Genomic DNA, 12,067 nt, shown 5'->3' with positions numbered 1-12,067 from the left:
AAGATGCTTGTGCTGGCTTCCAGGCAAGCAAGGGTGTGGTTTAGGTGAGGCCAGGGCTCCCCAGAATCTGTCACCTTTGTCATTTAAACATAAATGTATATAATCATATACGCCATGTCCATCTCCTCCAGCATCCTGTGGGCTCCCTGAGGGCAGGATTGGGGTCTGCCTTGGTCTCATGTTTCCCAGAGCTCAGTACGGGACCTGGCATACAGCAAGTGCTCAGTAAAAGTCTGATGAATGAATGAATACATATCTCATGCCCAGAGCCCTGGTCTGAGGACATCTGACATCACATTAAATATCCCATCAAAGCTGCAAAGAGGTCATCATTGGGCCCACTGCACAGATGGGAAATTTGAGGGAGGGATTTGCCTGAGCAAATCCAAACCACTTGAGAGCATCCCCTGGTGGTCATGGGAAGGTTCCAGGGGAAGGTGGCATTTGGGTGGAGGCTGGAAGCGTGGTGATGAAGGTTGAGGGTCAGAGGAGGTCACTCCAGGTTACAGGAAGGGCATGAGCGCGAATCAAGTCGTTCGATTGCAGGAAGATAAGATCCAGCTGGAAGCCCGATGGCACAATATGTGGGGCTTGAGGGTCGGAGAGATGGTCCTGGGCTGGGCAGGTCTGTGGGATGCAGAGGAGTGAGTGCTGTGGACTGCAAACTACCATGACACCTGTCCGGCACTGCCCTTAGGCTAACCCCCCGCCTTGAGTGTGGGCAGGACTTGCTCTGACCAATAGAATTTGGTAAAGATGATGATGTCACTCTCATGGTCTGTTTATTCCCCCCCACCCTCGTGTTTTTTTCAATTGTGGTAAAATACATGAAGTATAAAATTTACCATTTTAATCATTTTTAAGTGTACAGCTCAGTGGCACTAAAGTACATTCACACAAATTATAACACAAACATGTATATTATATACAATATAAAGAATATAAAATGCAATAACATAATCACATGAATTATATATGAAATATAATGTAAATAATACTAAAAGCTATAATTTTTTTCTAAGCACTGTTTTAGCTACATCTCACAAAGTTTGATGTGTTGCCATTTTCATTTTCATTGAATTAAAAGTATTTTCTCAGATTGCAAAGATTTTTGCTTTGAAATAGGTTATTAAGAACTTTGTTGTTTAATTTTCAAATATTTGGAGTTTTTCATGTATTCTTTTGTATTTAATTTTGTTATGGTCAGAGAACATAATTTGGGTGATTTGAATTTTCTTAAATTTATTAAGGTTTGTTTTTTGGCCTATCTCGGTGAATATGATTAAAGAGTATGGGTCTATCTTGGTGAATGTTCCATGGTAACTTTTAAAAAATGTATACTCGCCCTATCTGGTTTGGCTCAGTGGATAGAGCATCGGTCTGCAGACTGAAGGGTCCTGGGTTCGATTCCGGTCAAAGGCATGTACCTTGGTTGTGGGCATATCCCCAGTAGGGGGTGTGCAGGAGGCAGCTGATTGATGTTTCTCTCTCATCGATGTTTCTAACTCTCTATCCCTCTCCCTTCCTCTCTGTAAAAATCAATAAAAAATTAAAAATGTATACTCTACTGCTGTTGGATGGAGTATTCTATAAATGTCATTTCAAGTTGCTCTGTAGTGTGGTTCAGGTCTTCTATATCCTTGCAGATTTTCTGTCTACTTTTTCCATCAGTTGCTGAAAGAATAGTGTTGGAGTCTTCAAGTATAATTGCAGATTTTCCAGTTCCTACTTTAAGTTCTATCAGTGTCAGCTTTATGTATTTTGATTGTATGTTGCTGGATTGTACGTGGTTAGATGCATACACATTCCTTTATCATTATATGTGTCTTGCTGTAATGTCTGCTTTGTCTGACTTTTTTTAATTTTTCAATTACAGTTGACATACAATTGCTTTGTCTGATTTTAATGTATCCACTCCAGCATTTTTAAAATTAGTGTTACCTTGGTATATGTCCCCCATCCTTTTACTTGTAACTTATCTATACCTTTTATTTAAAATTGGTGTCTTGCTAATCATAAAGTTTCCTAGCTTTTGTTTGCTGAAAAAAACTTCATTTCTCCATTTTCTTTTTTTTTTTAAATATATTTTATTGATTTTTTACAGAGAGGAAGGGAGAGGGATAGAGAGCTAGAAACATCGATGAGAGAGAAACATCGACCAGCTGCCTCCTGCACACCCCCTACCGGGGATATGCCCGCAACCAATGTACATGCCCTTGACTGAAATCGAACCTGGGACCTTTCAGTCCACAGACTGACGCTCTATCCACTGAGCCAAACCGGTTTCGGCACATTTCTCCATTTTCTAATGACATTTTCATTGGGTATAAAATTCTGGGTTGAGAATCCTTTCCACTTTGAAGATGTCACACCATTGTCTCCTTGCTTGCACCATTTCTGATGAGAAGTCTGCTATTATTCTTGTCTTTGTTCCTCTGTGTAACATCTTTTATTTTCTGGCTGCTTTCAAAAATTTTCTTTTACTCTTTAATTTTCTGCATTTTGAATATTATATATCTGGATATGTGTTTGGGGTGATATTTGTTCTGTTTGGTATTTTCTGAACTTCTTGGATCTGTTACTTAATGTTTTTAATTTTGGAAAATTGTTGGCCATTCTCTCTTAAACTATTCTGCTCTCTTTCTTCTCCTTCTGGGATTCTGACTACACATATATTAGATTATTTAATCTTGTCCCACAGCCCTTGGGCTCTCCTCACCCGTCTGTGACACCTCTATAATTCTTGAGTATCTTTTTAACAAAAAGAGCAGACTTCAGGCTTGATCTCTGGGTAGAGTTGGATAAGATTAAGGAGGTTCTTGTTGCATTTATCTTTATAGCTCACCTTGACTCATATTAGCCTATAGTTGTACTTTTCTCTTTAAATACATCCAAGACTCTTTATATATATGGTTCAATCAAAATAAAAGTAATACCTGGACACAGACAAAATGGGGATGGTGGTCTGAGTGTTACAGACGATTGAGAGAGACTTCCCTAACTAGCCTCATCATTTCAAAGCTGAAGAAACTGAGACCCAGAGTGGACCTGGGTCCTCTGCCCTTGGTATTGGGAGACGAGACCTGGTGGGGGAGCTGGGGAGCCCTCACACAATCCAGGCCCTGGCCCAGCTCAGCTGCGGTTGGGAGTTTGAGCATAGGGCTGTCCCTCAGGGGTCTCAGTTTCCTTGAGTGGAAATGTAGCTGATAAACCAGGCCTCTCTGGTGGGAGTATAGGGGGCGTGACCCAGAAGCTCCCAAACCTGCACCACTGGATGGAGTATGGCTGGGTCTCTTGGTCTTTCTTGTTCTGTTTCTCCGTGTGTCTCTGTCTTCTCTGTCTCAATTTGTCTCTCTGTCCCTCCTTGCCTCTGTCTCACTCTGTGTATGTCTCTCTCGCCTCTGTCTCCCTCTCATCCTCTTTACGTCTCTCTGTCCCTCCTTGTGTCTGTCTTTATCTCTGTGTGTCTGTCTCTGTCTCTGTTTATCTCTTCTAATGTATGTCTCTCTCTTTCTCTCCCTCCTTCCCTCTCTTTCCCATTCTCCCTCTCTTTCTCTCTGTTTTTACTTGTCTTCTTTTCTGTGTGTAGTTTCTCTCTGTGTTTCTGTCTCTCCTTCATCTCTGTTTCCTACTCTCCTGCCTCTCTCTCTCTCTCTCTCTCTCTCTCTCTCTCTCTCTCTCTCTCTCCTCCCTCCCTCTCCCTCCCTCCTTTCCCGTTTGAAGGCTGCCTCCCACATCTGCCTTCCGCCAAGACCCAGGCTCTGACCCGCCATCTGAATGCCTCACTCCAACCGCACATCTGTGGGGTAATTGTCTCCTAGACCACAAGGTACTGAGGCAAATTATAGTTACGGGGCGGGGGCCTCCATGTGGGCGAACCGCGTCCGCTGGGCTGGGCTCCCCAAGCCTCAACTGCGAGAGATGGCCGAGGCGTGGCCCAGCTCAGGCCATGAGAGCACTGCCTGGCTTCTTGCCCCTCCCCCCCCCTTGCCAGACCTGCATCTTTCATGCCAAGATGTGAATGCCTTTTGTGAAAGTCAGCAGGAAATGCCAGTGTTTGCAAAACCCTGGACCCGTTATTCATTCATTCATTCGTTCATTCATTCAAGATATATTACTGAGTGCCTACGCTGTGCCAGGGACTGTTCTGGGTACTGAGGCCAACGCAGTGGATAAGACAGACAAAAGCTGACACTCCACTGGGGAACACGGGCAAGAGATAAATAATAGTAATAAATAAAACCAAAGCTGGAGGAGGTGAAAGTGCCGGGGAGGAGGAGCAATTTTAAACAGGGGGTCAGAGGGGGCTCCCATAGGAGGGTTTCCTCTAAGCGGAGACCGTAGGAGGTGAGAGAGGGAGCTGGGTGACGATTCGCACCCCTGCATCACAGGGGTGAACTCTACTTACTGTGTGCCCCTGGGCTCCAGACTAAATGTCTCTGAGCCTCAGTTTCCCTATCTGTAAAAGAGGAGCGATCGAAGTATTGCCCTCACATGGCTTTTGGGAGGGTTCAATGTGATTGTGCACCTGGTGCATAGTAGCCGATCAATCCATGGTTTGTATTAATAGCGATGATTCAAATAACGGGGATTAATGCACACGCTGTGTCAGTGACCATTGGAGCCCGTTGTGTGCCCAGTCCTGTCCTGGGGACTGGGAGGCCCAGTGAGGGCTCGGACCTGGGCCTGTCCTGCAGGAGCCCTCGTGTGCTCAGGGCTGGGGCCTGGGCCAGGAGGGAGGTGTCACACAGGCATCTTTTCCTCAAGGAAAATATGGCTGATAATCCAGGCCTCTTGGGTGGGAGTTAAGAGTGTGTGACCCTCGCTGAAACCGGTTTGGCTCAGTGGATAGAGTGTCGGTCTGCAGACTGAAAGGTCCCAGGTTCGATTCCGGTCATCCCCAGTAGGAGGTGTGCAGGAGGCAGCTGGTCGATGTTTCTCTCTCATCAATGTTTCTAACTCTCTGTCCCTCTCCCTTCCTCTCTGTAAAAAATCAATAAAATATATATTTTAAAAAAAAGAGTGTGTGACCCGGCCAATGCATGGGGTGTGGCTGGGTGTCTCTCTCTAACCCTCTCACTCTCTCTGTCTCTGTATCTGTTTCCCTTTATCTCTGTCTAACTCTCTTTCTCACTCTGGGGGTGGGCGGGGCATATGGGCTGGGTTTTAAAGGATGCACAGGAGTCTCCAGGCGCTGGACGAGGAAGGGTGTGCCAGGCAGAGAGGGTGCGGGGAGCCAGCCGCAGTCCCAGTGCGGCCCTTCACCTGGCGACAGGGGGTCAAGCAGGGAGAGAACTAGTGGGAAGTGTTTTAGGACGGTTCCTCCTGGTTGTTGTGGGACAGAGGAAAGGGGACAAGCCTGTGGTGGCCACATTGCCACGTGCCGCTCTGTCTCCATCCCCAGCTCCATAGGGCTCAGCCTCGGTCCACAGTTATGTCCAGCACCTGCTGCTCAGCCCGTCCCACGCCCTCTGTCCACTCCTAACCCATAGCCTGCAAGGCACAGGGAAAAGCAGAGGCCAAACGCTTTCTAGCCAGACCCTGTCATGGCCTTTCCGAGTTCATGGGCAGCCCCTTGCTGGGAAGGTCTCCTGCTGTCTATCTTCCGTCCCTCCTGCTGTCCGTGTGGGGCCGGGACACCCAACCCACCCAGAGCAGTGACCAGCCCCGCTCATCTCACTTGGACACACTCAGCACACCCCTCAGCACAGTGAGGACTAGAACGGGAAAACAAGAGAAGCCCCTGGCTTGCCTCCGCTCTGAGACGGGGAGAAGGGAAGAAAGAAAAGAAAATCATGGCCGTCTATCCCCTCCTGTGGGCTTTGTGTGTTGTCTCATTCCCACCCCCTCACCGCTCCCCTGTTCTTGGTGATGATCTGCCATTCCTCAGGTCGGGAGAGTGGGACCAGAGAGGCACAGCGACTTGTCCAGGGTCACACAGCCAGAACCCAGCGCCCATCTCTTTCCAACCCAGGCTCCTTGCCCCTGAGTCTCTGCGAGCACTGAGAGCGCCTTCCGCATCTCTCGGAACACATTTCACTGCCCCGTGACCTCAGGGCCCCCCTGGACCTAGCAAGGCCTCGGGAATGTTAAGGGGTGCCCTCCCCGTCTGGCATCTAGGACAGGGTCCTGGGTGGGGCTCGGCCCCAGGCTTTCTTTCCTGGTAGAGTTGATGGGGAGGCAAATAGGCCGGGGGCGGGGGAGGGGTGGTAAGGTAGATGGGGCAAGCCACACTCCTTCTGGGGCTGGAGGGGTGGATGTCTTCCTAATCAGAGTCTCATTCACAAATCCATGCTTTGGTATGATCACACTGACTGCCGACACACACACACACACACACACACACACACACACACACACACGGCCTTCCACAGCCTCCTCGGGCTGTGGGTGGCCACTTGCATGAGACTGGTGGCCTGGTGTGTCTCAGATTAACGTATCTCCATTCCTCCGCCTCTCTCTCCTCTCTCTCTCTCTCTCTCTCTCTCTCTCTCTCTCTCTCTCTCTCTCTCTCTCTCGTCTATGATCTCCAGCTCTGAACCCTCTTCCGACTCTCCGAAGAAAGCCCCCTTGCCCAGGGCCATGGAAGCTGACTCCCTGCACCCCGGGCAGCCGGCCCAGCCCTTGCTTCTGTCTGAATAAGGCGACGTGGGGCCGGCCTCCCCTCCGTCCAAGCATGGAGGTGCCCGGGGCCCCCGTGTCCAGCAAACCTGGAGAGACCTCGGTCAAATGGCAGCTCTGCTACGACATGACGGCCAAAATGTGGTGGATGGTGAGTGGGGAGGTGCCCACCGGCACTGGGGGGGGGACTCAGGCGGCCGTCATGGGGGCCGGAGGGGACAGCGGGCAGCAAGGGGGCTCTCGGGTGTGTGGACACCGGTGCTGGGGTGTCCGGTGTGATTGGCAGCAGCGGTGACCCTGCCCTGAGCATTTGGAAATGGTGGGCAGAAGTGGGGAAACCGAGACCAGACAATGGAGAGAAAGCCATGCCTGAGTCTCGCACTTGAAAGCGTGGCCGAGACTCCCCAGATGCGATTTTGTGTCCGAGTGTGCCCGTTTCCATGGCGGGGAGGGCGCAAGGCGCAAGGCGGCCGCTCTCTGGGGAGGCTGGCGGTGAGCTAGCTGGACCTGGAGACCTTGCAATGGCGTCAGGGCGACTCCTGTGGCCCCAGGGCCTGCGATGGGAGGTTGTGAGTGCAGCAAGGTCTGGGGGGCTGGAGGGGTGCTAGGGAGCACCAGGAGGCAGGAGCTCAGGGTCTGAGCCGCTGCGGGACCTTGGCCATTTCTTTGCTCCCGACCCTAGGGAGGGAGTGGGCACCCTGCAGCATCCACCCCTAACACTTAGCACCCTTCCAGAAGCTCCCAGGACCCAGCCAAGGAGGGGAGAAGCCAGAAGCAGTGCCTGGGGCCTGGGCCTGGCAGTCCAGTGTCTCTCAGGCCAGCATGAGGCCGTTAGGCCAGCGCATTATTGTCTGCCCTGCTGTCCGTCCATCTGCCCACCCAGGAACTGGCCTGTCACCCACAGTAGAACTCTGAAATCTATCAACATGATTCTAGATCACATATCCAGGTTTGAACCTGGGTGTGCTGTGTGACCTTGGGCCAGTGGCTTACCCTCTCTGGCCTTCGGTTTCCTATCGGGGAAATGGTGTGGGGCCCGAATGTCTTGGGCTTCGTGGCCAGTGCTCTGTGAGTCCCCGAAGCCGCGGGGTGGGAGGCAGCACCTCAGGGCCTTCTGTGACCCCCTCATAGCGGCTTCTGCTTCTTGGGTTCACCTGACTCCGGCGAACCCTTGTTGGGGACAGTGGAGTTGTCCCCCCAGCCTCAGAGTATTGAGGCCTCAGGGTCCACGAGGACAGAGGTTTTCCCCACATCCCGGGGGAGTCTCGTGAGTTGTTTTCCTTTTTCACTCTGCTTTTGGCCTATTGTGTCTTCAGGGCTCCATCGTCCACGCACTGTGTCTCTTGTTCTCAGGCCTGGAACACAGCAGTGACCCAGACAGACAAAGATCTCTGTCCTCTTGGGGCTGATGTTCCAGGGGGGGGGGGGAACAGAAAATAAAAGTATCAGTGCACAAAGTAGGCGTTAGTTATGATTGTGTAAGGGGTTATAAGAAGCTGGGGGGCTTTGAGACTGGGCAGTCAAGGAGGGCTTCCCTGAGGAGGTGACATTCGATCTGAGACCTGGCAGGTGACAGAATTCACTAGGAGAGAAGGGGGAAGAGGTCTAGTCAGAGGGAACAGTATGTGCAAAGGCCCTGAGGCAGGGCCATGCCTGGTATGTTGGAGGAACAACAACGAGGCCTGTGAGGCCGAAGCAGAGGGAGGGAGGGAGGAGGGGGAGGAGGTGAAGGCATGAAGGGGAGGGGGACAGGGCATGCAGGGCCTGTGGGCTGCGTGGACTGCGGCTTCTAGGCCAGGGAGACGGGTGCCCCGGAGGGCTGTGGGCAGAGGAGGGACAGGACCTGTTTTACATTTTTTAAAGCTCCCTGGGGCTTCTGTGGGGAGAAGGGATCGTCTGGGTCTGACCTGGCAGCCGAGACCAGGGGGAGGCTGAGGCAGCGTCCAGGCCGGCGATGATGGCGCCTGGGGGTGGAGAAAAGTGGGTGGGTTTCAGGTGAAGGATGGTGGGGACTTAGTGTTTCAGTTGGAAGTAACAGAGTGACTTGCTCAAAGTCACACAGCAAGCTGGGGTCGGAGGCGAGGGTAACAATTCTCCACCCCTCGCCTCCACGGTCCTGGGAGAGTCAAGTGGAGCTGGCAATGTGAGAGAAGGAGAATGTTTCTGTGGAAACTTGAGGTCTTATCAACAGAGGTAAAAGCCAGTACAGGGGAGGTTATGGACACACGCCTCAGCAAGGGCAGGTGTCACGCTGGGATACCGGGAAGAGGAAAGAGCGTGGTTGGGCAGCCCGCAGGGAAAGAGCTAGGGACTTAGGGTTTCGCTCAGAAAAGAAGATGCCTGGGAGATGAATTCCGTTCAGTTAACCCCGTTCCCCCTGACCGTTCTCTGGGCTCAGCTCCCAGCTGGGTCCTCGGGGCTCCCACAGAGGTTCCGTCCCAGCCCCACCCACCAGGAGCCCAAGCACAGGAGCTGAACTTGTCTCAAACCTTCCCAGCAGGGCTGCCCTTGAGCATAGGGAGCTGATGAGGGTCGGAAGGGGTCTGTCAACCCCAGAGGTCAGAGCTCAGCCTCTGCAGGGTCCGTTCAACCTCCATGAGGACTTCCTCCTAACTGGCTGCAAGGTAACGAGGTAATCATCCCCGGGAACGTCATGCTTTAAGCAGAGTGAGTCAGGCGATTCCCCAAAGGCCCCTTTATTGTCAGAGCATCAAGGATTCCCAGGAGGTTGAGGGGTCCAGGCAGCATTTAACACGTGGAGCTGAGTGGGGGAGAGAGGCTAGGGGCCAGAGATTGCAGCCTCGTCCCCAAATCCCAGACAGACTCCGCGCCTCCCACAGCCACAGGAGGGTCTGCGAGACTTTCAGGGTCCTCGTAAATGTTTTTTTTTTTTATATATAAAGATATGTTTTTACTGATTTCGGAGAGGGAGAGGGAGAGAGAGAGAGAAACATCAATGATGAGAGAGAATCATTGATCGGCTGCCTCTTGCATACCCCCACTGGGGATCGAGGCCACACCCCGGGCATGTGCCCTGACTGGGAATTAAACTGTGACCTCTGGTTCATAGGTCGACGCTCAACCACTGAACCAGTCGGGCCCTTGTAAATATTTTAATTTTTACTTCTTTTGCAATCAGAAGAAAGCAGTGAATATGACATAATGAATATATAGAAATGAATCCAGCCCGGATTATATTCATCTGCATACCAATCAAGCCCTGAAAGATGATGTTTAATAATTTTATTTTCAGGGAGGAAGGCAAAAACATGTCAGGTCCTTAAAAATCATAATGCAGCTAAGTTCATTCCATCTCTGTTCACTTGTTCAAAGAGCAAGTTAGCTCACCACCTTTCTGATCTGTAAAAGGAGGGGTCATGAATAATAGAACTTGCCCCCTAAACAGGGTCTTTGAAGGAAATCCAATGAGCAGATGGCTGTGGAGGCGTCTTGCAAACTATTAAGGGCTGTGCCCAGAATAGAAACTGTGTGATATTCACGCAGCTAAAGCAGAAGAGATTGTGGTCAGATTCCAGGAGGACTTCCATGGTTGCTCCATCTATTCAGTGAGTGCTTGTTACGTGTCTGCGGTGAATGAGGCCTACACAGCCCTGCCCTCCCTGGGCTCACGGCCCAGCACAGGGAAGAGTAAAAGGGAAAATGAATAAATGCATGAGATAATTTCAAGTTGGGAGAAAGGCTGCAGACGTTAGAAGAGGGTGATGGAAGTGGGGTGGGCAGGGAAGGCCTCTCTAAGGAGGTGACATTGCAGCCTGCATGATCTCAATGAACCGAAGGTCTGGGGACAAAGAGAACAGCACGTGCAAAGGCCCTGGGGTAGGATGTGCCTGGCAAATTGGAGGAACAGCAAGGAGGCCCATGTGGCTGGAGCAGAGTAAGCGAGGGGGAGAGAGGATGAGGTGAAGCAGGTCCAGCAGGGCTTTGTGGGCTGCAGGGAGGACTTGGGTTTTATTCAAGGAGCACTAGGGAGCCCTGGGAGGGCTGTAAGCAGGAGGGGCCTCCCCCATCTGCCCAAGCAGGTCCCTCTTCCCATCTGTGAGTGCCACCCACCGCCACCCCCACCCGGTGCCCAGTGCTGGAGTGGGGGTCGGGGTGCACAGTCTCCCCAGCCCCCGGCCTGCTCCCGCCCGGCCGCCGCCCACTCTGCCCACATCTGAGGCTCCAAGGAGCCGGACAGTCTGCTGCAAACCACGGAATGTTTCCCCGGAGCGCCGGGCCGGGAATGTCGGCGGTGAGGAGGGGAAGGGTGGGGAGCCCCGAGAAGAGAGTTGGGGAGACACAGACAGCAGGCCCAGTGCAGGGGCGGGCCCGGGCAGTACACAGGCCGACGTGACGTTATTGCACTGTGATGGCCCCTCTTTACGACGGAGAAACTGAGGCACAGAGTGGCAAATGGACTTGTCCACCGAGCTGGGGAGAGGCAGCTCTGAGGTTAAACCCAGACCACCTGGCTGCAGAGCTTGGGGCTTTCCCCGAACCCACAGTGCAGGCGCCAGTGCGGTTCTCCAGTGAACGAGTGACTGGAGGGAGGGAGGGAGGGAGGGAGGGAGGGAGGGAGGGAGGGAGGGAGGGATGGAGGGATGGAGGGATGGAGGGATGGGGGGATGGAGGGAGGGATGGAGGGATGGAGGGATGGAGGGATGGAGGGATGGGGGGATGGAGGGAGGGATGGAGGGATGGAGGGATGGAGGGATGGAGGGATGGGGGGATGGAGGGAGGGATGGAGGGATGGAGGGAGGGATGGAGGGATGGATGGATGGATGGATGGATGGATGGATGGATGGATGGATAGAGGGATGGATGGATGGATGGATGGAGGGATAGAGGGATGGATGGAGGGATGGAGGGATGGATGGAGGGAGGGATGGATGGATGGAGGGAGGGAGGGATGGATGGAGGGATGGAGGGATGGAGGGATGGAGGGATGGAGGGATGGAGGGATGGATGGAGGGATGGATGGATGGGTGGAGGGACGGAGGGATGGATGGATGGGTGGGTTGGTAGGTAGATGGAGGGATGGATGGAGGATGGAGGAATGAAGGGATGGATGGAGGGAGGGAGGGAGGGATGGAGGGAGGAATGGATGGATGGGTGGGTGGGTGGGTGAGTGGATGGAGGGATGGATGGAGGGATGGATGGATGGGTGGGTGGATGGATGGATGGGTGGATGGAGGGATGGATGGAGGGATGGAGGGATGGATGGAGGGATGGATGGAGGGATGGGTGGGTGGGTGGGTGGGTGGATGGAGGGAGGGATGGATGGATGGATGGAGGGATGGATGGATGGAGGGATGGATGGGTGGGTGGGTGGGAGGGTGGGTGGATGGAGGGATGGATGGAGGGATGGATGGGTGGATGGATGGATGGATGGAGGGATGGATGGAGGGATGGATGGAGGGATGGATGGGTGGGTGGGTGGGAGGGT

Source organism: Cnephaeus nilssonii, assembly GCF_951640355.1.
Source record: "Cnephaeus nilssonii genome assembly, chromosome: 5".
NCBI lineage: Eukaryota > Metazoa > Chordata > Mammalia > Chiroptera > Vespertilionidae > Cnephaeus > Cnephaeus nilssonii.
This window is presented reverse-complemented; position numbering follows the sequence as displayed.